At 36.2% G+C, this 21,423-nt stretch overlaps 1 non-coding gene across 1 annotated transcript; it reads left to right on the top strand.

Annotated features, from left to right (window-relative positions):
• The first annotated feature begins 1,640 nt into the window (after nt 1-1,640).
• LOC141675891 (small nucleolar RNA R71) lies at nt 1,641-1,747 on the top strand. Its single transcript, XR_012556518.1, has one exon. It is a non-coding gene; the product is annotated as a small nucleolar RNA R71 (small nucleolar RNA).
• The last annotated feature ends 19,676 nt before the right edge of the window (nt 1,748-21,423 follow it).

Raw genomic sequence — 21,423 nt, 5'->3', positions numbered from 1 at the left:
ATCAGACCTTAGCAATTGATCAAGTTCTGAAGTAACTACAGAATCGACCAACTCCACTTTTAAGCACTCCTCATTTTCCGTAGGAAATTTCATAGCATTGAACATATTAAAAGTTATATCCAGATCCAGCACTCGCATTGTAAGCTCACCCTTCTGCACATCTATCAAGGTTTGGCCAGTCTCCAAGAAAGGTCTTCCCAAAATTATGGGAATCTTCTTATCCTCCTCAAAATCAAGAATTACGAAATCAGCAGGGAAGTTGAGTTTATCAACCTTGACCAAGACGTCCTCCACAATACCTCGCGGATATATAATAGAACAGTCTGCCAACTGCAAAGTCATATAAGTTGGTTTTGGATCAGGCAGATTCAACTTCTTAAAGATTGACAAAGGTATCAGATTGATGCTAGCTCCTAAGTCACATAAGCATTTGTCAAAAGACATTTTTCCAATAGTGCATGGAATAGTGAAGCTTCCTAGATCTTTAAGCTTCTGAGGCAACTTCTGTTGCAGCATAACACTGCATTCCTTCGTGAGAGCGGCAGTCTCTAAATCATCTAGCTTCACTTTCCGAGAGAGAATACCTTTCATAAACTTTGCGTAACTAGGCATCTGCTCAAGAGCCTCAGCGAAAGGTATGTTGATATGAAATTTCTTGAACACCTCCAAAAACTTCACAAACTGCTTATCCAGTTTCTTCTTCTGCAGCCGCTTAAGAAAAGGCGGTGGAGGATAGATCTGTTTCTCCCCTATATTACCCTCAGGAGGAGTGTGCTCAACAGTAGTATTCCTTGGTTCCACTTCTGCTTCATGTTGCTCTACTTCTTCTTCAGCCCCAGCTTCTTCATTCGAAACTTGAGTTTGTTCGGGATTCGTAACCTTTCCAGACCTCAAAGTGATTGCCTTTACCTGCTCCTTAGCTTCCCTCTTCCCTGGCACTTCAGTGTCACTAGGTAATGTACCAGGTTGACGATTTAGCAAGGTATTGGCAATTTGTTCAATTTGATTTTCCAAGGTCTTGATAAAAACAGCTTGACTCTTGCACATAAGCTTCAACTCCTCTAATTCATATTTTTCATTAGCTTGTTGCAGCTGAAGTTACTGCCTTGGTGCATATTGCGGTTGCTGAAAACCAGGGGGGTTGTACCGTTAGCTGGATACTGCTGATAAGGCTGTTGAACCGCATTCTGAGCATTGCTCCAGCTGAAATTAGGATGATTATGATTGTTGGGATGATAAGTGGCTGGCACAGGTTGCTGCGATCGCTGAAAGTTGCTCACGAACTAAGCTGATTCACTAGAAATAGCGCACTGATGAGTCTCATGGGCACCAACACAAAGCTCACAGACACTAGTGATTTGATTAACTCCATAATTAGTCAAAGTGTCCACCTTCATCATCAAAGCCTTAAGTTGGGCAGCTATAGCAGTTGCTGCATCCAACTCTAGAATTCCTGCTACTTTTCCCTGAGTCAGTCTCTGGGAAGGATCTGGTATTCATTAGCAACCAACAGTTTAATCAATTCATAAGCTTCATTTTAGCTCTTAGCCCACAAGGCTCCTCGTGATGCTGCATCGAGCATAGGTCTAGAAGTATCACCCAATCCATTGTAAAAATAGTTTATAATCATCCAATCAGGCATGCCATGGTGTGGGCACTTCCTTAGCATCTCCTTATATCGATCCCAAGCCTCACACAAAGATTCTCCAGTTTGTTGAGCAAACTGAGTAAGAGCATTCCTGATTGCAGCAGTGTAATAACCCCAATTTTTGGACTTTTTGAAACATGGATGAATAGTAACTTTTGCTGATGATGCTGATTAAGGAAAATTATCAGACCACGCTATATAGGAGTACTGTTATGGAAATTCTAAGATCGTATTAGTATTCCAAAAAGTAAATAAGTGTATGTAAAGATCGTCAGAATCCAAATTCGAACACTTTGATTTTTTCCGAAAATCCACCAGATACCGAAAGAGTTGAGTATAAGGTAACATGATTAAAAGGATTTAAATTCAAGGATTATAAGAGAGGATCATAAAAGGAATATAATGTATTGAGAAAGGTTAAGGGAACCCAAGTAATAAGATCCAGGGTATGATCCCTCAAATGATAAACGAGAACGAAAGTTAAGCGAACCGTATAACAGATCAGCGGTTATTAGCCAAGTAATTAGGAGTTAATCAAAGAGTTAGTGGATGATGATGTCATCACACCAACAAGAAGAGGACAAGTGTGGGAAGATGACATGGGAGGATGACATAAGCATGACCAAAAGGGAAGGAAGTGTTGGTTGATTATAAACCGCAAAATTTCACCATGGTTAAAAGATAATTAATCAAAACAAAAGCAAAACAACCAAGCCAAGGCAAAACAAATCAAAAAACACAAATTAGAAATTGACTTTTGCTTTCCAAGAACAAAAGCTCTCGGCCAAAACCAGAGCAGCAACTTCAAACTACCATATCTCCTTCAATACTCACTCAAATAGTATGTTCTATAGCTCTTTGGAAAGGTATTGAGATAGCCTACAACTCTTGTTCACAAGTCTCGTCCAAATAAGCAAGGTAAGACCCTCGTTTTGACAGTTCTTGCAATCTGACTTTTAGAAACTTCAAAACCTAACTTTGTGTTCTTGATTTCTTTGGAAAGATCAAGATTGTAGGAGGTTCCTTAAGACTTCCTAGCTACTCTAATCACTCCAAGGAAGGTATAAAACCTCATACTCTAGCTTTACTTTTGAGTATTTAGGAGTGGTTTTGATTGTTATACTTTATGAGAAGCATGATTCTTGGTTGTTTAAAGTTTGGTTGAGTTTGTAGAGAGTTTGATTGTTAAATCTTGATTAAATAGTTAATGAACTTAAGTAAGCTCTTACTCCATGATTGAGAAGTAGTATAAAGTGGAAATCTTGAGTTGTTGGGGCTGTGGTAGTAGTGTATGGATGAAGTTTGGTTGTAACAATGATTGTGGGTTGATTGTGGATTGATTTGGAGTTGTACAAGTTTGGGAAATCGCGTAAACATAGCCGTCGTAATGTCCGATTTACCGTAGACTGATTTTGTTCTTAACATCAGGACCCGTGAACTCACTGTTAGGTTTTAACCATTGCCATTATTAGATAGTTCATATTACGAGCTTCGTTTTGATATGTGGTTCGTTTGAATCCGATGTACGGTTTAGGAGAAACGACCGTTTTAAGTAACGGCGTTTCGCGAACGAACCATTACCCCTCGCCTTACTTTGAAACATTGGTTAAGGACCTTAAATGACTAATTGGGGTATGACACATTTATGTAAAGTGGATTAGGCAGTTGTTAAGGTACTCGCGAAAGAATCGTCTTAAAACTCTTAATGGTTAATTTATTAAAAATGGTGGAGCCGAGGGTACTCGAGCGACTTAAGAGAATCATTAAGCGCAAAGCGAGCGTTAGAGTCTAATTGGTTAAAGTATAGATTCATAAGCGACTTTGGTTTAATTCCAACTTATATGTGGTTTATAGGTTACCAGACTCATCCCAGGACTTTTACCACCCCCAGTCGCTCAGGCAAGTTTTCAACCCGTTATACTGTTGTGGTGATGTAAATATATGTATATGCATTATCTTGTGATAAGTGCATGATTGTTATTAGAAAATCTTGCGATATATTGGAGCATGTGATATGGTATATATGCATGTCTGTTTCGTAATCTTGATATCTAATTGTTGATTCAATTGCTTATAAGTTGCATAATACCTATGCTAGAGATAAGCAGTGGTTGCGTATACCCTTAGTATAGGGTCCCAAAGGTGAATATTTTCTAAACCGGGAGTCGATGTTCCCGAGTATATTATATATATATATATATATATTTATATATATATAGATATATAGTTTTCAAAACTATTAATCGAATAAGGTTTATTCGATAACTTTATTTGTATTAATGAATATTACTTTGAATATTCATTCGAGGACGTATGACTCTGTTTATTTTATTTAATGAATATTTATTTAATGAATATTATTTTGAATATTCATTCGAGGACTTATGACTCCGATTATTTACTAAATAATATTTTTTATTTTATTAAAGAATAATGTTTCGATAATCAAACTTATTTTCGATTATTCAAATAAAGATAGTACTTTCGTATAAGTATATCTTTGGTTATTTAATTATCATTCCAAGTATGAGTTTTAAAACTTCTACTTCAAATTATTTATATAGAGATTATCCTTATGGGAATATTATTTGAATAATAATATTCAGATATTTTCTAATATATTGGGACTGATTTACTTTATTAAATCAACATTACTCCAAACACTCTTTAAAGTGTTTTCGAGTCTTTAAAATGATTTTTAAAAGTTAGAGCGGATCCCAAAACTCATTTTTATATTTAAGATCTTCCTTTCGAAGGGGATTTAAATACTCGCTCAAAACCTGAGGGATTCGGCTCAGTGGTATATTTTACATTCGCAACGAGGTTGCTGTTTTGAGAAAACATCTTGATTACTTGCCCATCGTTCGGGAAGTAAGTTCATCTATTTGAGTCGGCATAAGCAACATGGGCTCAGTGGGCGTCCATGAAAGTGTAAGTGGCTCAGTGGGAGTCCATCAAATGCGTAAGTGGCTGAGTGGCAGTCCAGCATAAGGTCCTATTGCGGCCAGGGTGATGACCAGTGGGAAATTCGTCCATCTACTAGTAGAAAATGTTACTTATTGGTATCTTTGCCTGATCAGCAAGATATCAGGTTTATGCCAAGGTTTTCTCCTTTCCAAATTCATTGGATATTGCAACTCTGTTTATAATTTTCATAACAGAGGTTTTCAAGGAGTGTATGAAATGTATATATATATATAGGTGTATATATATATCGGGTTTTTAATGAAGTATCTCGTAACTTCATTTCTTTCAAATGATATTTCAAAACTTGAATCTATTCAAGTCTTATCTTGTAGTCTCATCAGTGTGATGAACTTTTGAAACTGATTATAACTTGAACGGTGGTAGTTCAAGTAGTATTTGGAAAAGATATAAGTATATTGGAGTATCTTGTAACTTCATCTTTTAAACTTATATCTAGTAAATGATTATCTTATGCATGTCAAAGATTTTCAAAAAAACGTTGAGACAAGGTTAGATATATGAGATCACCTTGCAACGATATTTTTATACAGTTATAAACTGGAACTCTGTGTATATTATACATGTCAGAGGATTTCAAAGACTTGAGAGGTATATATGTATATATATACTGAATATTTTTGTGACTTGGTCGCATTAAGATAACAAACTTGGTTCATTTCTTTTTGACCAAGACTTTCATGAGTACTATGAGAATGCTCATATATTGTTAATTATTATACATATTATTTCGGTGGGCTTGTTGCTCACCCTTGCTTTCTTCTTTCATCACACAACAACAGATAGACAAGATGAATAGGATCAAGCTCCCAATTCGTGAGCGGTTAGGAAACGTTCCGCAGTTTCCTGTAGGGGTTGATGTCGTTGTAGCTGAGGTAGGAGCTACCAGTAGGCTAGGCTTTCAACTTTTGTTGTGCCAGACTTATGTATATTTATGAATTGTAATAATGGCAAAGAATATGTAAACTATTCAGAAACCCTTTTTATGGTGAAATGGTTTATAATTGTGGAATAAAATGACTTGTGTTATTTTTGGTATTCATCTCTGAGACTATAACTTGTGGCGTGTGTGTTTATATTGTGGGGTCACAGTACGCAGTAATTGGTTGACTGTTAAGATTAAGTATTGATAAGGGAAATGGAACTCGTGACAACCCGAATCCCCGACCCCGGATTTGGGGGTGTTACAGAAATGGTATCAGAGCTAAGCGCTATAAACCTCAGAGATGATGTGACGTTAAGATAATAAGTTCATTAAGATAATAAGAACTCTTGCCAAGTTCATAGTCGGGCTACCTAACGTAGTACTGACAGTTAAAACCCTTATGGGAACCCTTATAAATATCGTGGTAGGAGCGTAGTTCGTGATCGTATATGGTAGCGGGACTCCGAACCCTGAGGTTGAGGAGCAACAACGCGATGATATTTTATTACTTATTAGGAGATCAGAATGTGGATTCGATAGAGCGTCCTACCATGGGACAAGATGATGTTCATATTGAGGATGTAGCAGTTAAAGATGTTGTCCTATAGGGATTATTGCTGAGAAGGATTCCATGGAGGATCCTGACAAGAATGAATAAAGGACCACTGAGGAATTGATGACCATGGTTAGGGAAACTACCAGAGGTAGGATTGGCCGGTCACTACAGGAGGTTCGTTCAAGTTTGTAAAGATAGTAGCCCCTTTAACGCGGCTTACTCGTAAGACTGAGAAGTTTGAATGGACAGAGAAATGCGAGAAAAGCTTTTAAGAACTAAAGCAAAAGGTGGTGACGGCCCCTAAGATGGCGTTGCCGGATGGAAAAGGAGATTTTGTGATGTGTAGTGACGCTTCGCATAAGAAATTAGGGTGCTTCTTATACAACACAACAAGGTAATCGTGTACGCGTCAAGACAATTAAGGGAATATAAAATTCGATATCCCCAACCATGAGCTTGGGCTCGTGGCAATAGTTTTTCCCTAAAGATTAGAGGCACTACTTGTATGGAGAGAAGTGCAAGATTTACACAAACCATAGGAGCTCTAGTACATTTTTACGTAGAAAGAGCTCAACATACGCCATAGGAGGCGGTTAGAGCTAATCAAGAATTATGATTGGGAGATTCTTTATCATTCAGGGAAAGCCAATGTGGTGGCTGATGCCCTTAGTAAAAAGGAGAGACTCAAGATGATAATGTCTTTGGGAGAGTTTATAAGAGATTTTGAGAAAATGGAAATAGAAGTGAAGGTAGCCGGAGCCGGTACCGAAAATCTGTTTGAGATTGCAATACAGTCCGAATTATTGGAAAAGAACATATTGTGCCAGAAAAAGTGATGAATGAAGGCAGAGAGCCAACAAATAGATAAGAGATTAATACCGAGAAAGATGATAAGGGAATAATGAGGTATTCCTACAGAATTTGGGTTCCAAATGTTCAAGAGCTTAAAGATGATATCTTAGATGAAAGCTAGTTTGAGGAATAAGATTTAGAGCAAACCCTGAACGTGATAGTCAGGGAGGTCGCCATCAAGATAGAAGGAACCCATAACTTAATGAAGTGGAAAATGAGGATTTAAAACATGTAGGATGGCCCCGATTATGGGAAGGAGGAGGGAACGTTCAGACTAAGGAAACAGAATTTGAGTAAGGAAAGGAGACCCGAGACGGTACTCCTATACAACAATTCTTGGACCTTTCTAAACAGAACTTAGACTATTATCCCCAACCACCACCCTGAGGAAACAATGCGGTGAGAAATTTTTTTCAAGACTTTTAAGTCGCTAAGCTCTCAGAGTTCCAAGGAACAAGCTGACCCAGTCGAGGCAAGAGCCTGGATAAAGGAAATACAGGAATCATTTGAGATTCTAAATGATTGATGAATCACAAAAGACTGTTTTTGTCCCTTACCCTCCTAAGAGAGAGGCCACCCGCTGGTGAAAGGCCAAGGAAGGCACGGAGCAAGAGATTATAATAAACTGATTTAAGTTCAGTCAATTATTTTCAGGAAAGTACTTCCCAAGGTTATGGAGATAGTGTAAAAGCTTTAGAGCCAGAACAAAGGCAGACGAGTATGATGAATTATGAATCTAAGTTGTAAAAGTTGTCAAGATTCGTTCTGAGGACACAAATCCGGAATGACGGGATGTTTGAAATCAATGCTTATGTTGTGTTCGTTCATGAAATAATGATAAGAGAAAGGAAAATAAAAAGAAACTGAAGTGGAAAGGAATATAAAGGCAATAGAGTTTGAGGAATGATAAGGGAGTTGGGTATGAGGAAACCCTAAAGACTCGTAGCAATAGAAATAGAAAAGTATGTAATCGTCAGGATGAGGGTGATTCACCATGAGTTAAAATTGATGGTTGAAGACATAAGAGATACATATATTTTATCCCCTGTAAGTTGGGAGGATTCGAGGAAACCTTGAGATAGTTCGAAGGATAAATAATGAGACGCGGATAGACTGAGGAGACAAGAAAGTAAGAAATTAGGAAAATTGGATAAAGGAAGTGACCTTCAAGAATGTGAAGTGTAAGACCAGTGGCATGATACCCAGAATGGGGGACGCCAGGTATGAAAGATATCCCAACATTGAGATGACTGTTGAGATAAACAACAAAAGTAAATGAGGAATTATTAAGAAGAAGTTCACGTTGAACACGACCAATATCTTCCAGAACACCCCTGTTATCATTACCGAATCAGGCAAGAAAAGTGGATAACCGTTATTGTCTTTTGGAGGCCATATGGATTGACCACATTTTGGATATGGATATTATTATGAAATTAGGCATATACTATCGAGGTGGGAATGATTGAATAAAGACACCCTTATCAGGGATATATGACTTGATTTATCCATGAAAGGATGCATGTACCTTTTTAAAGGTGGAATTAAGGATAGAACATCTGTAACCTAAAATCAATCCTAGGAAAATGCATAAAGGTTGGCATTTCATCCTTAATAAAGATAGTATGAGTTTTGACAGTATGAATTGGAAAGGATTATGGTAACAACAACCTTTAAGGATCAGTGAAGAAATTTTTCAGAAGTATATAGACAATGATTCTGGTATTAGTAAATGGTATCTTGATATGCCCTGTGCCTAGGGTGTACCTGCTGAAGGATTTAAGGATAACCTTAGAGGTTTTACAAGGAGAAAGGTAATATTCAAAGTTCTCAAGAATAGAGATTCTGATGAAGGAAATATGACGTAATTATAATAATGCCAGGTGGGCACGTGTTGAACCATAAGAAAGTATAGATCGATTTAATGAGGGTCGAGATTGGTGAAAACAAGAAGGACCCAAGATAAGAGACACCCTAAGTATGATCGAGAGTCAGACGTGGCAATGTTCACATCTAAAGACTAAGGCAATGACTTATGGAAAAATGGTGATTTTTTTTCTCACCAGGACTTAAGAGAAGCATTTTCACATAAGCAGTGATTGAAATGAGGTAGAAAATTTAGTTGGAGGTGGTTAAAATGACATTGATTGTAAGGAAATTTTACTATCAGGAAGGCCAAAGAGGTGGCCAATACTTTAAGTGTAAGAGGACAATTATTGGCGCTCGTGCCAGAGGAATACAGTGATAATGGTTAATTCCGTGAAGGTTGTATTATGGTGTGAAAGATTGACGTTCCTTCTGATGACTGTGCAATACCCAACCGTAATAGTAGTTTGGTAAAGGTTTAAGTCGTGTAATCGTCATGAGCGGGCTATCTATCTTAGAAGGTACTATCTTGAGATAAGCCAGGACCATGTTACGAAATGACTAAACAAACCTTTGAGTTAAGTCTTCTATTGAAGGCATATGATTAAGAATGGTATTAACCTGCTATCGTTGCTTTGATTGAAACTCTTCTGTAATTTTATCTGCTTCATGTCATGAAAGTACGTCAGAATCTGGAGTATTCTTCATGAATTATGAATGGTGATTATGTTAACTCCTTAGAAGAATTCTATACGACATGTATGGACTCTGTAAGGTTAGATATTAAGATTTCATGGAAAGTGAATGATGATAGTAGGTCAGTGGTGGACCATAGTAATGCAGCAATGATTCTGTGAGTAATGAGCTGATTACAACCATGAGAGTTGTATTGGAATGGATGTTGAGATTGAGTACCACTAATCGGGTCGTGTTGACGTATAAGTTATCTTTGATAGAAAAAATAGGTCGATTATTTACCTATTGAATATTTATTCCTTCTTATCAATAGAGAGTCGTATTACTATACGAGGAAGGTTGCGGTGCAAGCATAGAATTCTAGTAACAATGATGTCTAGAATGAGATCCCAGATTCGATTTTCGATGTCGAGGGAGTTTCAAAGATGATTGTGTATAAGCTCGAGGAAGAGCATGGGTCCATAGAACGATGGATGGAATAGCAAAAAAATATTTAGGCATGTGAAATACGATGCTATAATACTTGATGTTGAGATATATACGTATATGTTCTATTCTCCTATGACAAACCTCTATAGTTCAGAGGTAGATTCCAAGCCAGATATTTTATGGCAGTATATTTTTTTACATATATATAATTCTCTTCAATTCGTTCTTTTCTCTTCTTTTCATTGCATGTAATCTGAGAAGAACAACCCTTCCAGAAGGGGAGGTATTGCCGAATGACTATCTATCTGTGTGATAGAAGCCTAGTACGATACCACATGTTGTTTAATTGCTTGTCAAGTACTAAAGGCTGGCCACCTTCTGTATTAACTATGCAATAGAACAAGTGTTCATGATCATAGTGATCTCTCAATAATTTCTTTTACTTCTACACGAAGGACCAAGCTTTCGAAGATGGAGGCAGCTAGAGATGAAGTGGTACCAAGTATGGTGGTATTCGGAATGGAAACACATTCGTGATACTAAGGTTGACGCATTTATTAAAAGGTTATAAAACTCTAGTGAGTAAAGGTATATCTAGAATAGTATTCTGTACGAAAGATAGTAACGACTACGAACTGGAAAAGAATGGGTATTGAGAAGCAAAAGCTTTAATTCTAGAAGCTATGATGAGAGTCTGTGCAATAGACTTGAAAGAATTTGGAATGGTCACTTAGCACGGATTGAGTTTTCTTACGACAATAGATCGTATGTCAGTATCTGGATATCGCCTTATGAGATCCTTGAGGGAAGACAATGTCGATCTCCCTTATGTTAGGATGAAGATTGTAGAGCGCAAGATGCTCGGATCCGCAGTAGTCCAAAGGACCAAGGATATAATAGATCTAATCAGAGGACGGCTGGTAGTAGCCCAAGATGGATATAAGAAGTATGTTGATTTGACACGAAAGGACAAAGAATAGGAAGTAGGGGACCTAGTGTTGTTATAGGTATTCCCTTGGAAAGGATGGATGAGGTTCGGAAAGAAAGGAAAGTTAAGCCCACGAATTGTTGGACCCTTGGATATATTAAGACCTATTGGGAAGTTAGCATATGAGCTAGCCCTACCCCCGAACATGTAGCAAATTCATAACGTGTTCCACGTATCAATGTTAAGGAAGTGTAATTCGGATGCTAGACAAATAGGGGCATATGAGCGCATAGACATGCAACCAGACGTAACCTGTATGGAGCAACCAGGAAGGATTATAGATTGAAAAGGAACAAGTGCTTAGGAGAAAGGTTATCATGCTAGTCAGGGTGTTGTGGCAGAACCACAATGTGGGAAAATTTACTTGAGAGTTAGAAAGGTGCAATGCTAAAAGAGCATCCCTATTCATTTTCTATTCGATTCCGGGACGGAATCCTTTTAAGGAGGAGAGACTGTAATAACCCCAATTTTTGGACTTTTTGAAACACGGATGAATAGTAACTTTTGCTGATAATGCTGATTAAGGAAAATTATCAGACCACGCTATATAGGAGTACTGTTATGGAAATTCTAAGATCGTATTAGTATTCCATAAAGTAAATAAGTATATGTAAAGATCGTCAGAATCTAAATTCGAACACTTTGATTTTTCCCGAAAATCCACCAGATACCGAAAGAATTGAGTATAAGGTAACATGATTAAAAGGATTTAAATTTAAGGATTATAAGAGAGGATCATAAAAGGAATATAATGTATTGAGAAAGGTTAAGGGAATCCAAGTAATAAGATCCCGGGTATGATCCCTCAAATGATAAACGAGAACAAAAGTTAAGCGAACCGTATAACAGATCAGCGGTTATTAGCCAAGTAATTAGGAGTTAATCAAAGAGTTAGTGGATGATGATGTCATCACACCAACAAGAAGAGGACAAGTGTGGGAAGATGACATGGGAGGATGACATAAGCATGACCAAAAGGGAAGGAAGTGTTGGTCGATTATAAACCATACAAATTTCACCATGGTTAAAAGATAATTAATCAAAACAAAAGCAAAACAACCAAGCCAAGGCAAAACAAATCAAAAAACACAAATTAGAAATTGACTTTTGCTTTCCAAGAACAAAAGCTCTCGGCCAAAACCAGAGCAGCAACTTCAAACTACCATATCTCCTTCAATACTCACTAAAATAGTATGTTCTATAGCTCTTTGGAAAGGTATTGAGATAGCCTACAACTCTTGTTCACAAGTCTCGTCCAAATAAGCATGGTAAGACCCTCGTTTTGACAGTTCTTGCAATCTGACTTTTAGAAACTTCAAAACCTAACTTTGTGTTCTTGATTTCTTTGGAAAGATCAAGCTTGTAGGAGGTTCCTTAAGACTTCCTAGCTACTCTAATTACTTCAAGGAAGGTATAAAACCTCATACTCTAGCTTTACTTTTGAGTATTTAGGAGTGGTTTTGATTGTTATAGTTTATGAGAAGCATGATTCTTGGTTGTTTAAAGTTTGGTTGAGTTTGTAGAGAGTTTGATTGTTAAATCTTGATTAAATAGTTAATGAACTTAAGTAAGCTCTTAGTTCATGATTGAGAAGTAGTATAAAGTGGAAATCTTGAGTTGTTGGGGCTGTTGTAGTAGTGTATGGATGAAGTTTGGTTGTAACAATGATTGTGGGTTGATTGTGGATTGATTTGGAGTTGTACTAGTTTGGGAAATCGCGTAAACATAGCCGTCGTAATGTCCGATTTACCCTAGACTGATTTTGTTCTTAATATCAGGACCCGTGAACTCACTGTTAGGTTTTGACCATTACCATTATTAGATAGTTCATATTACGAGCTTCGTTTTGATATGTGGTTCGTTTGAATCCGATGTACGGTTTAGGAGAAACGACCGTTTTAAGTAACGGCGTTTCGCGAACGAACCATTACCCCTCGCCTTACTTTGAAACATTGGTTAAGGACCTTAAATGACTAATCGGGGTATGAAACATTTATGTAAAGTGGATTAGGCAGTTGGTAAGGTACTCACGAAAGAATCGCCTTAAAACTCTTAATGGTTAATTTATTAAAAATGGTGGAGCCGAGGGTACTCGAGCGACTTAAGAGAATCATAAAGCGCAAAGCGAGCGTTAGAGTCTAATTGGTTAAAGTATAGATTCATAAGCGACTTTGGTTTAATTCCAACTTATATGTGGTTTATAGGTTACCAAACTCATCCCAGGACTTTTACCACCCCTAGTCGCTCAGGCAAGTTTTCTACCCGTTATACTGTTGTTGTGATGTAAATATATGTATATGCATTATCTTGTGATAAGTGCATGATTGTTATTAGAAAATCTTGCGATATATTGGAGCATGTGATATGGTATATATGCATGTCTATTTCGTAATCTTGATATCTAATTATTGATTCAATTGCTTATAAGTTGCATAATACCTATGCTAGAGATAAGCAGTAGTTGCGTATACCCTTAGTATAGGGGTCCCAAAGGTGAATATTTTCTAAACCGGGAGTCGATGTTCTCGAGTATATTATATATATATATATATTTATATATATATAGATATATAGTTTTCAAAACTATTAATCGAATAAGGTTTATTCGATAACTTTATTTGTATTAATGAATATTACTTTGAATATTCATTCGAGGACGTATGACTCTGTTTATTTTATTTAATGAATATTTATTTAATGAATATTATTTTGAATATTCATTCGAGGACTTATGACTCCGATTATTTACTAAATAATATTCTTTATTTTATTAAAGAATAATGTTTCGATAATCAAACTTATTTTCGATTATTCAAATAAAGATAGTACTTTCGTATAAGTATATCTTTGGTTATTTAATTATCATTTCAAGTATGAGTTTTAAAACTTCTACTTCAAATTATTTATATAGAGATTATCCTTATGGGAATATTATTTGAATAATAATATTCAGATATTTTCTAATATATTGGGACTGATTTACTTTATTAAATCAATATTACTCCAAACACTCTTTAAAGTGTTTTCGAGTCTTTAAAATGATTTTTAAAAGTTAGAGCGGATCCCAAAACTCATTTTTATATTTAAGATCTTCCTTTCGAAGGGGATTTAAATAATCGCTCAAAACCTGAGGGATCCGGCTCAGTGGTATATTTTACCAAAGCAACGAGGTTGCTGTTTTGAGAAAACATCTTGATTACTTGCCCATCGTTCGGGAAGTAAGTTCATCTATTTGAGTCGGCATAAGCAACATGGGCTCAGTGGGCGTCCATGAAAGTGTAAGTGGCTCAGTGGGAGTCCATCAAATGCGTAAGTGGCTGAGTGGCAGTCCAGCATAAGGTCCTATTGCGGCCAGGGTGATGACCAGTGGGAAATTCGTCCATCTACTAGTAGAAAAGGTTACTTATTGGTATCTTTGCCTGATCAGCAAGATATCAGGTTTATGCCAAGGTTTTCTCCTTTCCAAATTAATTGGATATTGCAACTCTGTTTATAATTTTCATAACAGAGGTTTTCAAGGAGTGTATGAAATGTATATATATATAGGTGTATATATATATCGGGACTTAATGAAGTATCTCGTAACTTCATTTCTTTCAAATGATATTTCAAAACTTGAATCTATTCAAGTCTTATCTTGTAGTCTCATCAGTGTGATGAACTTTTGAAACTGATTATAACTTGAACGGTGGTAGTTCAAGTAGTATTTGGAAAAGATATAAGTATATTGGAGTATCTTGTAACTTCATCTTTTAAACTTATATCTAGTAAATGATTATCTTATGCATGTCAAAGATTTTCAGAAAAACGTTGAGACAAGGTTTGATATATGAGATCACCTTGCAACGATATTTTTATACAGTTATAAACTGGAACTCTGTGTATATTATACATGTCAGAGGATTTCAAAGATTTGAGAGGTATATATGTATATATATACTGAATATTTTTGCGACTTGGTCGCATTAAGATAACAAACTTGGTTCATTTCTTTTTGACCAAGACTTTCATGAGTACTATGAGAATGCTCATATATTGTTAATTATTATACATATTATTTCGGTGGGCTTGTTGTTCACCCTTGCTTTCTTCTTTCATCACACAACAACAGATAGACAAGATGAACATGATCAAGCTCCCAATTCGTGAGCGGTTAGGAAACGTTCCGCAGTTTCCTGTAGGGGTTGATGTCGTTGTAGCTGAGGTAGGAGCTACCAGTAGGCTAGGCTTTCAACTTTTGTTGTGCCAGACTTATGTATATTTATGAATTGTAATAATGGCAAAGAATATGTAAACTATTCAGAAACCCTTTTTATGGTGAAATGGTTTATAATTGTGGAATAAAATGACTTGTGTTATTTTTGGTATTCATCTCTGAGACTATAACTTGTGGCGTGTGTGTTTATATTGTGGGGTCACAGTACGCAGTAGTTGGTTGACTGTTAAGATTAAGTATTGATAAGGGAAATGGAACTCGTGACGACCCGAATCCCCGACCTCGGATTTGGGGGTGTTACAAGCAGTCTTCGCCACAGGGAAGAATTTAGTGAGAAACTTTTGAGCAAGATCCTCCAATATGGTGATAGACCCTTGTGGTAGAGAATGTAACCAGAATTTCGCTTTATCGCTCAGAGAGAATGGGAATAGTCGCAGCTTGATAGCATCTTCAGTCACACCATTGAACTTGAAAGTGTCGCAGATCTCGATAAAATCCCTGATGTGCATGTTAGGGTCTTCAGTAGGAGAACCCCCAAACTGAACTGAGTTCTGTATCATCTGAATCGTGCTTGACTTGATCTCAAAAGCGTTAGCCGAGATGGCTGGTCTGATGATGCTTGACTGAATATCATTGATCTTAGGTTGAGAATAGTCCATCAAAGCCTTAGAAATTTCTGCTTGATCTCCCATCACTACCAAAGTTGGTTCCTCGATTTTCTCTTCTTCTTCTACCATCTCTTCCTCCTCAAAAACTTCCCTTCGAACCATTACAACTTCTTCCTCGGCTTTATCCAGAGTTCTCTTACGAGACCGCGAACGCGTATGCATACACGCTCGCTAGAGCACCTGAAAGAAGACAAGAAAATAGATCAGTAATAATATCCGAGTCAATGAACTTTAACGATCACTGATGACAAACACATAAACAAAAAAAATTAACACTGCAGTCCCCGGCAGCGGCGCCAAAAACTTGTTAGTCGCTAAACACGCGCTAATAATACATGCAAGTATACGCATTCACAAGTAATATAGATTTATTTCTAGTTCGTTCCCACAAAGACTGAGTTTGTTTAACTAATTAATTTATGCACTTATGCACCAATGATATGGCTATTATTCAATGCTAAGATGAATAACAATTTGGTTTTGATTAAACTAAGAATTAAACTAACAATTATAACTAAGAGAATAAGAATGGTTGAATTAATATATATATGACAAACATGGGATTCTAACTTCATTAAAAACTTCATTCAATAGCTTTATTGTTCTTAACCTTAGCATGTAATGGTGATGACACTAATCAGATAACACAAAACTGATAAACGCCAACTTTCGTTGCACGAATACCATACTACCAGACATCCACAAAATAGATAGAATTTGAATAGACACCAATTATATTGAGACCATATATGTCTATAGAATTTGACAACATAAAGGTTTAAAGCACAAGTTATCTATCGTGATTACATAGGGCAAGTAAGATTGTTAAAATTACCTACGAATCATGCATAACAATAACACATAACAATATCACATGAACCTATGCTAGCATGGCAAGTTCTAAATCCTTAAATTCATTGTCGCTTCATTAAAGATTAACACGCTATCTTATAAGTTCGCGATGCTCATAAGACGAATAAGCACAACCAATACTAGGTTATCATACAATCACCACACACTAAGGTATCGAAACAAATTAACTAAAGAAATTCATAAATAAATCCGCTAGAACCCCACGATAACGATTAGCCCATAATCGGACTCATCATCAATGTGGGTTCCGATGAAAGCACGGTATAATAAATGTAGTCTTTATACTGAATAAATAATAAAATCAAGTACGAAACAAGTGTAAGGTTCATGAATAAGAAAACTAGCATCCAAGTTACAACTTAGAACAAAGATTCATAAGTAAAAATAAGATCTTCTTCGTCTTCGTTGAATCGTGCTAACACGGTCTTCTTACGGCTCTCCTTGTGCTCTGGTATATCCATCTCTCTAGAAAATGTCCTTTATTTAAGTATATATAGCATCCCATGCAAGATAGAAGTCCTCTAATTGTAAATCAACTAGAATCAGGATTATGGGATCCCGACCTTACGCGGGAACGCGCTTCACCAGCGCGGGCGCGCTGGCTTCCTGACAAATGGGCGCGGCCGCGCGCTAGACCAGCGCGGGCGTGCCGTGCTTCTGGAAAAACTTCTGAATTTCTTTAATTCCTGCTGCAATAGAGTTGGCTTCCAGAGCTTTATTCTTTGGACATCATCCTAACACCATATTAGCACCAAAATAATGATAATTCACCTGATTCTTAGAATAATGCATGAAATGCAAAAACACTAGAAAACACATTAAAACACCAACAACTTGAGTACATTCACACCAATTCAAAGCTTTACGGAGCGTCATAAAATGTCATAAATGCTACTCAACACCAATATTGATATCTCTTATTCTTGTTCTTTCATTATCATTTATTGATATCTTGAGCAAATACCTATAATTCTGGGTTATTTACGAATCCTGAATTATGATGTTTTAACCACAATGGTTTATCATCAAATACTCCACGGACTTGATGGTTACAGGAAAAGGTTCAGGGATGGATTGGACACTATGATTTATTTTGCAAAAGTGTGTGTGGGTACCCTATACAATGGTGGGTCTACCCGGATGGGCATAGATATGTACTATATTTCTACTGATCGGCGGAGTATATTACATAAGTTGGTTCTAGTTTCTAGTGTAATTTATTGTTGATTGTCATTAACGATATTTATTCTTTTCAAAATTTCTCGATTGTGAAATAAATCAAGTAAACGATTTACGAGACGAATCAAATAACTGTCAGTTGTTCTATTTTAGGGAAAATCAACTTTATGATAGGCAACCAATGAAGGCTATCATTTTATTCTTTCAATTATTTGAATCATAAAAGTTTTCTGAACTTGGTTTCAATGATTTCTTTTTGAAAAATATACTTTATTATTATTAATACCTAGAAACCAAATTGTAGTACTTATTGGGCATTATTGGCTCACTCTTACTTTGTTATTTTCCTATCCTATCAGAGATAACTGAGGTTATTTATAGATAGCTTGCAATAGGCAGCGCATCAGAGAGATCCCAACTTCAGGAAGTTGGATATTTCAAAGCAAATAAGATGAGAAAGTTGGTAAAAATATAATGAAGTATGAGTTAGTTGTTATAAAATTTTAGAGGTTTTAGATTATTATTTCATACCATTAGCTATAATCGATCCAGAGTTGAAGGAGTCATTTGTATATTTATGTTAATATACATGTTTATATTGTTTAAAGTGATTCGGTGACGCCCAATCCTGACTCCGGATTTGGGGGCTGTCACAAAATCGTGGATTGGATTTATCTTTAACAAGATAAATATATATAATTGTACATCTATTCACAGTTGTGATAATGAATTGTCATTATTTTGGCACGTCTATTTATGGGAAAACAACCAACCTCGAATTAAAATAAAGGAGGGAAAAATGGACAAGTCGTTCCAACTTTCACAGAACTTCGGGATTTTTACCCCCAGTCCCGGACTCTTGGAATCCTATTATAACCCGGGCTAGGGGTATATGAAAACAATTTTCACTCTACAAGGCAACCAGGATCCATGTTTTCAGTCTGGATCCATTCTTTCACTCTCAACCCGGACATGGCCATAAAAAAGCAAAATGTTCTCTAAAAGACAATCAGAATTCATTCTTCTAAACTGGGTTCATCATTTCTCTCTAAACCTGGATTGGGGAGCAAGAAAGCAACAAAATTTTTCTTCAAGGTAACCATGAATCAACACCCTAGTCCCGCTTGGACCTCTTAATATCAACCCAAACTAGAGGCAAAAGAGCAACAAAATTTTTCTTTTTCAAGGTATCCATGAGTCAACACCCTAGTCCAGCTTGAACCTCTAAATCTCAACCCGAACAGGGGGCAAGAAAGCATCAAAACTTTTCTTTAAGGAAATAATGAATCAACATCATAGTCAGGTTCAGACCTTTTAACCCCAACCCAGAATAGAAGCAAAAAAAAGGCAAAATTTTTCTACAAGTTAACATGAATTCACTACTACCCATGTAAAAAATCTGCATAAGAGTATGGGGGAAAATGATAGGATATAAAATCCCTCTTAAACCCAGGCCTGGGTCACCTAGTCTAGGTTCGGCCCAACCTACGTCCAGCCCGGCCCACGACCAAAGCAACCCCGCAGCCTATATTCCATAAAGCCCAAATAGGGCATAATACATGAAGCACAAGCCACACCTGAGGACCTCACGTGATAATGGCAGTTATGGATGGATAAGGATTAGCACGATCCTGTACCATCCTGACCTGGACACGTGTAATGCATCCACATGTACCAAGTGCCCCTCCGCTCCCAAGAATTATCGGCCCTAATTGAAAGGTACCAAAACCCTAAATCCTACCCTGGGGTTATAAATCGTACAAGTGAAAAAGGTTTAGAGGGGACATACTTTCTTTTACACTCAAATACACGACCATACCCTCCTGATATTTCTCTCTTCATCATCCAAAAGCGAGTTCTCACTCTCATATCGGATGTGCCGCGGGGCTCAAATTCCCCTCCGGTGTTGTTTTGCATACACCCAACGAAAGCTACACCGCAAGAACAAATTTAAAATAGCTCAATTTATGTAATTTTCAATTGTAATTAAACCTATATAATAATGTTTGGAAGAAATTCAGTTTTGATAATGTCTTTTTGAAAAATGGCAGAGAATGCTACAAAATAATGGTGTTACATTTTGATTAGAGTTGTTGGTAAGTTAGTGATCAAGATGTTGGAATGAAGTTTCCGTATAGGCCAAAATTACAGCATTAGTTAAGTCCCAAAATGAACTATTCAATAATTCACTTACAGCAAAGTCATTTTATACTATTGGTGAAGTCTTATATTAAACTTTATTACTCCAGTGACCATGAAGTATGCTAGTTCTATTAAGAAGTCTAAACACTGATTCACACATCAGTGAAGTCTACATGTTATTAGGATTTATGTGTTTTTATAATAACTGTATATTTTTTGTTTAAGTCAATTGTAGCATGTAAATGGATTTGCTGATATGGAAGTATATCGATGAATAAGTTATTTTTTTAACATTTTCACTAGATTATTAAAATAGTAGTTGATATTTTAGTTGATCAATTGATAAGCTATGTTGACTATCAATAAATATGTAGCAGCCTCGTGAATTGTAAACATTTTATATATTATAATTCTTCAAAAGTAAAATGACCATCAACGAATGAAGTTCTAAGTATCAATGAATAAAGAATAAGCACTATCACCAAGTAACTAGTATACATCACTGGATGCTTAGATCAATATCGTCAACAGATAGAACTCTACAAGAAGCTATCTATTATCAATGACTTAAAAGCACAAAGGACAAATCTGACAAAACACAGTGATTGATAGAAGATCTCAGTTGAATATGGAATCCAATACACACAGTATCTTTGACCTTGTAAACACATTTCATTTTTGGACAAACACATTGGATGGATAATTTCAGCATGCGAGATCTCCAAATCTGAACTCACATATGAAACAAAATATGAACTAATCTTAATAGATCTAGACAACGCTACTAGAAAAACACCTTAAACTGATTTCTATGTAAAAAATGACTGATGTCTTCGTGACTGGTGTTAAAGTTATTTTTTCATAGACATCAGTTAAAAATCGATGTCTAAGCAATCTTACACAATGTTTTTAGAAAATTTATGATGTCTAATTCACATTCTTGTTATATAATTGAGTGATGTCAAGTTTAGAATTTCTATTTTAGGAAGATTAGGCCTATTTAAAACTATAGCACATAAGCAATATTTATGAATTAACATCGTTTTAAAAGAAATAACCTAGTACTCCTAGTAGATTTATCTTCATGCCAAATCCAATCAACATACCCCAAACTAAAATCATCATCATAGATATGTCTTCATATGATTTTGGTTGAGAATTTTTTAAAATTAACACATCGACCACATGGATAAGGAATTATTTTAGGATCTTTACATTTTTCTTCGACAAATTTCAAGAATTCTTCGACACCAATTTCAAATTCTAAAGAATTCCTATCTTTCGATATTCATGACTTATCCATAATTACCAATGTATAACCAACAACCTAACCACATGATGGTCATGTCAACATCAAAGATAAGATTAAGTAGCAAACTTACTTATATATCATTTATATT

This window comes from Apium graveolens, chromosome 7 (assembly GCF_009905375.1).
Source record: "Apium graveolens cultivar Ventura chromosome 7, ASM990537v1, whole genome shotgun sequence".
Taxonomy (NCBI): domain Eukaryota; kingdom Viridiplantae; phylum Streptophyta; class Magnoliopsida; order Apiales; family Apiaceae; genus Apium; species Apium graveolens.
This window is presented reverse-complemented; position numbering and strand designations above follow the sequence as displayed.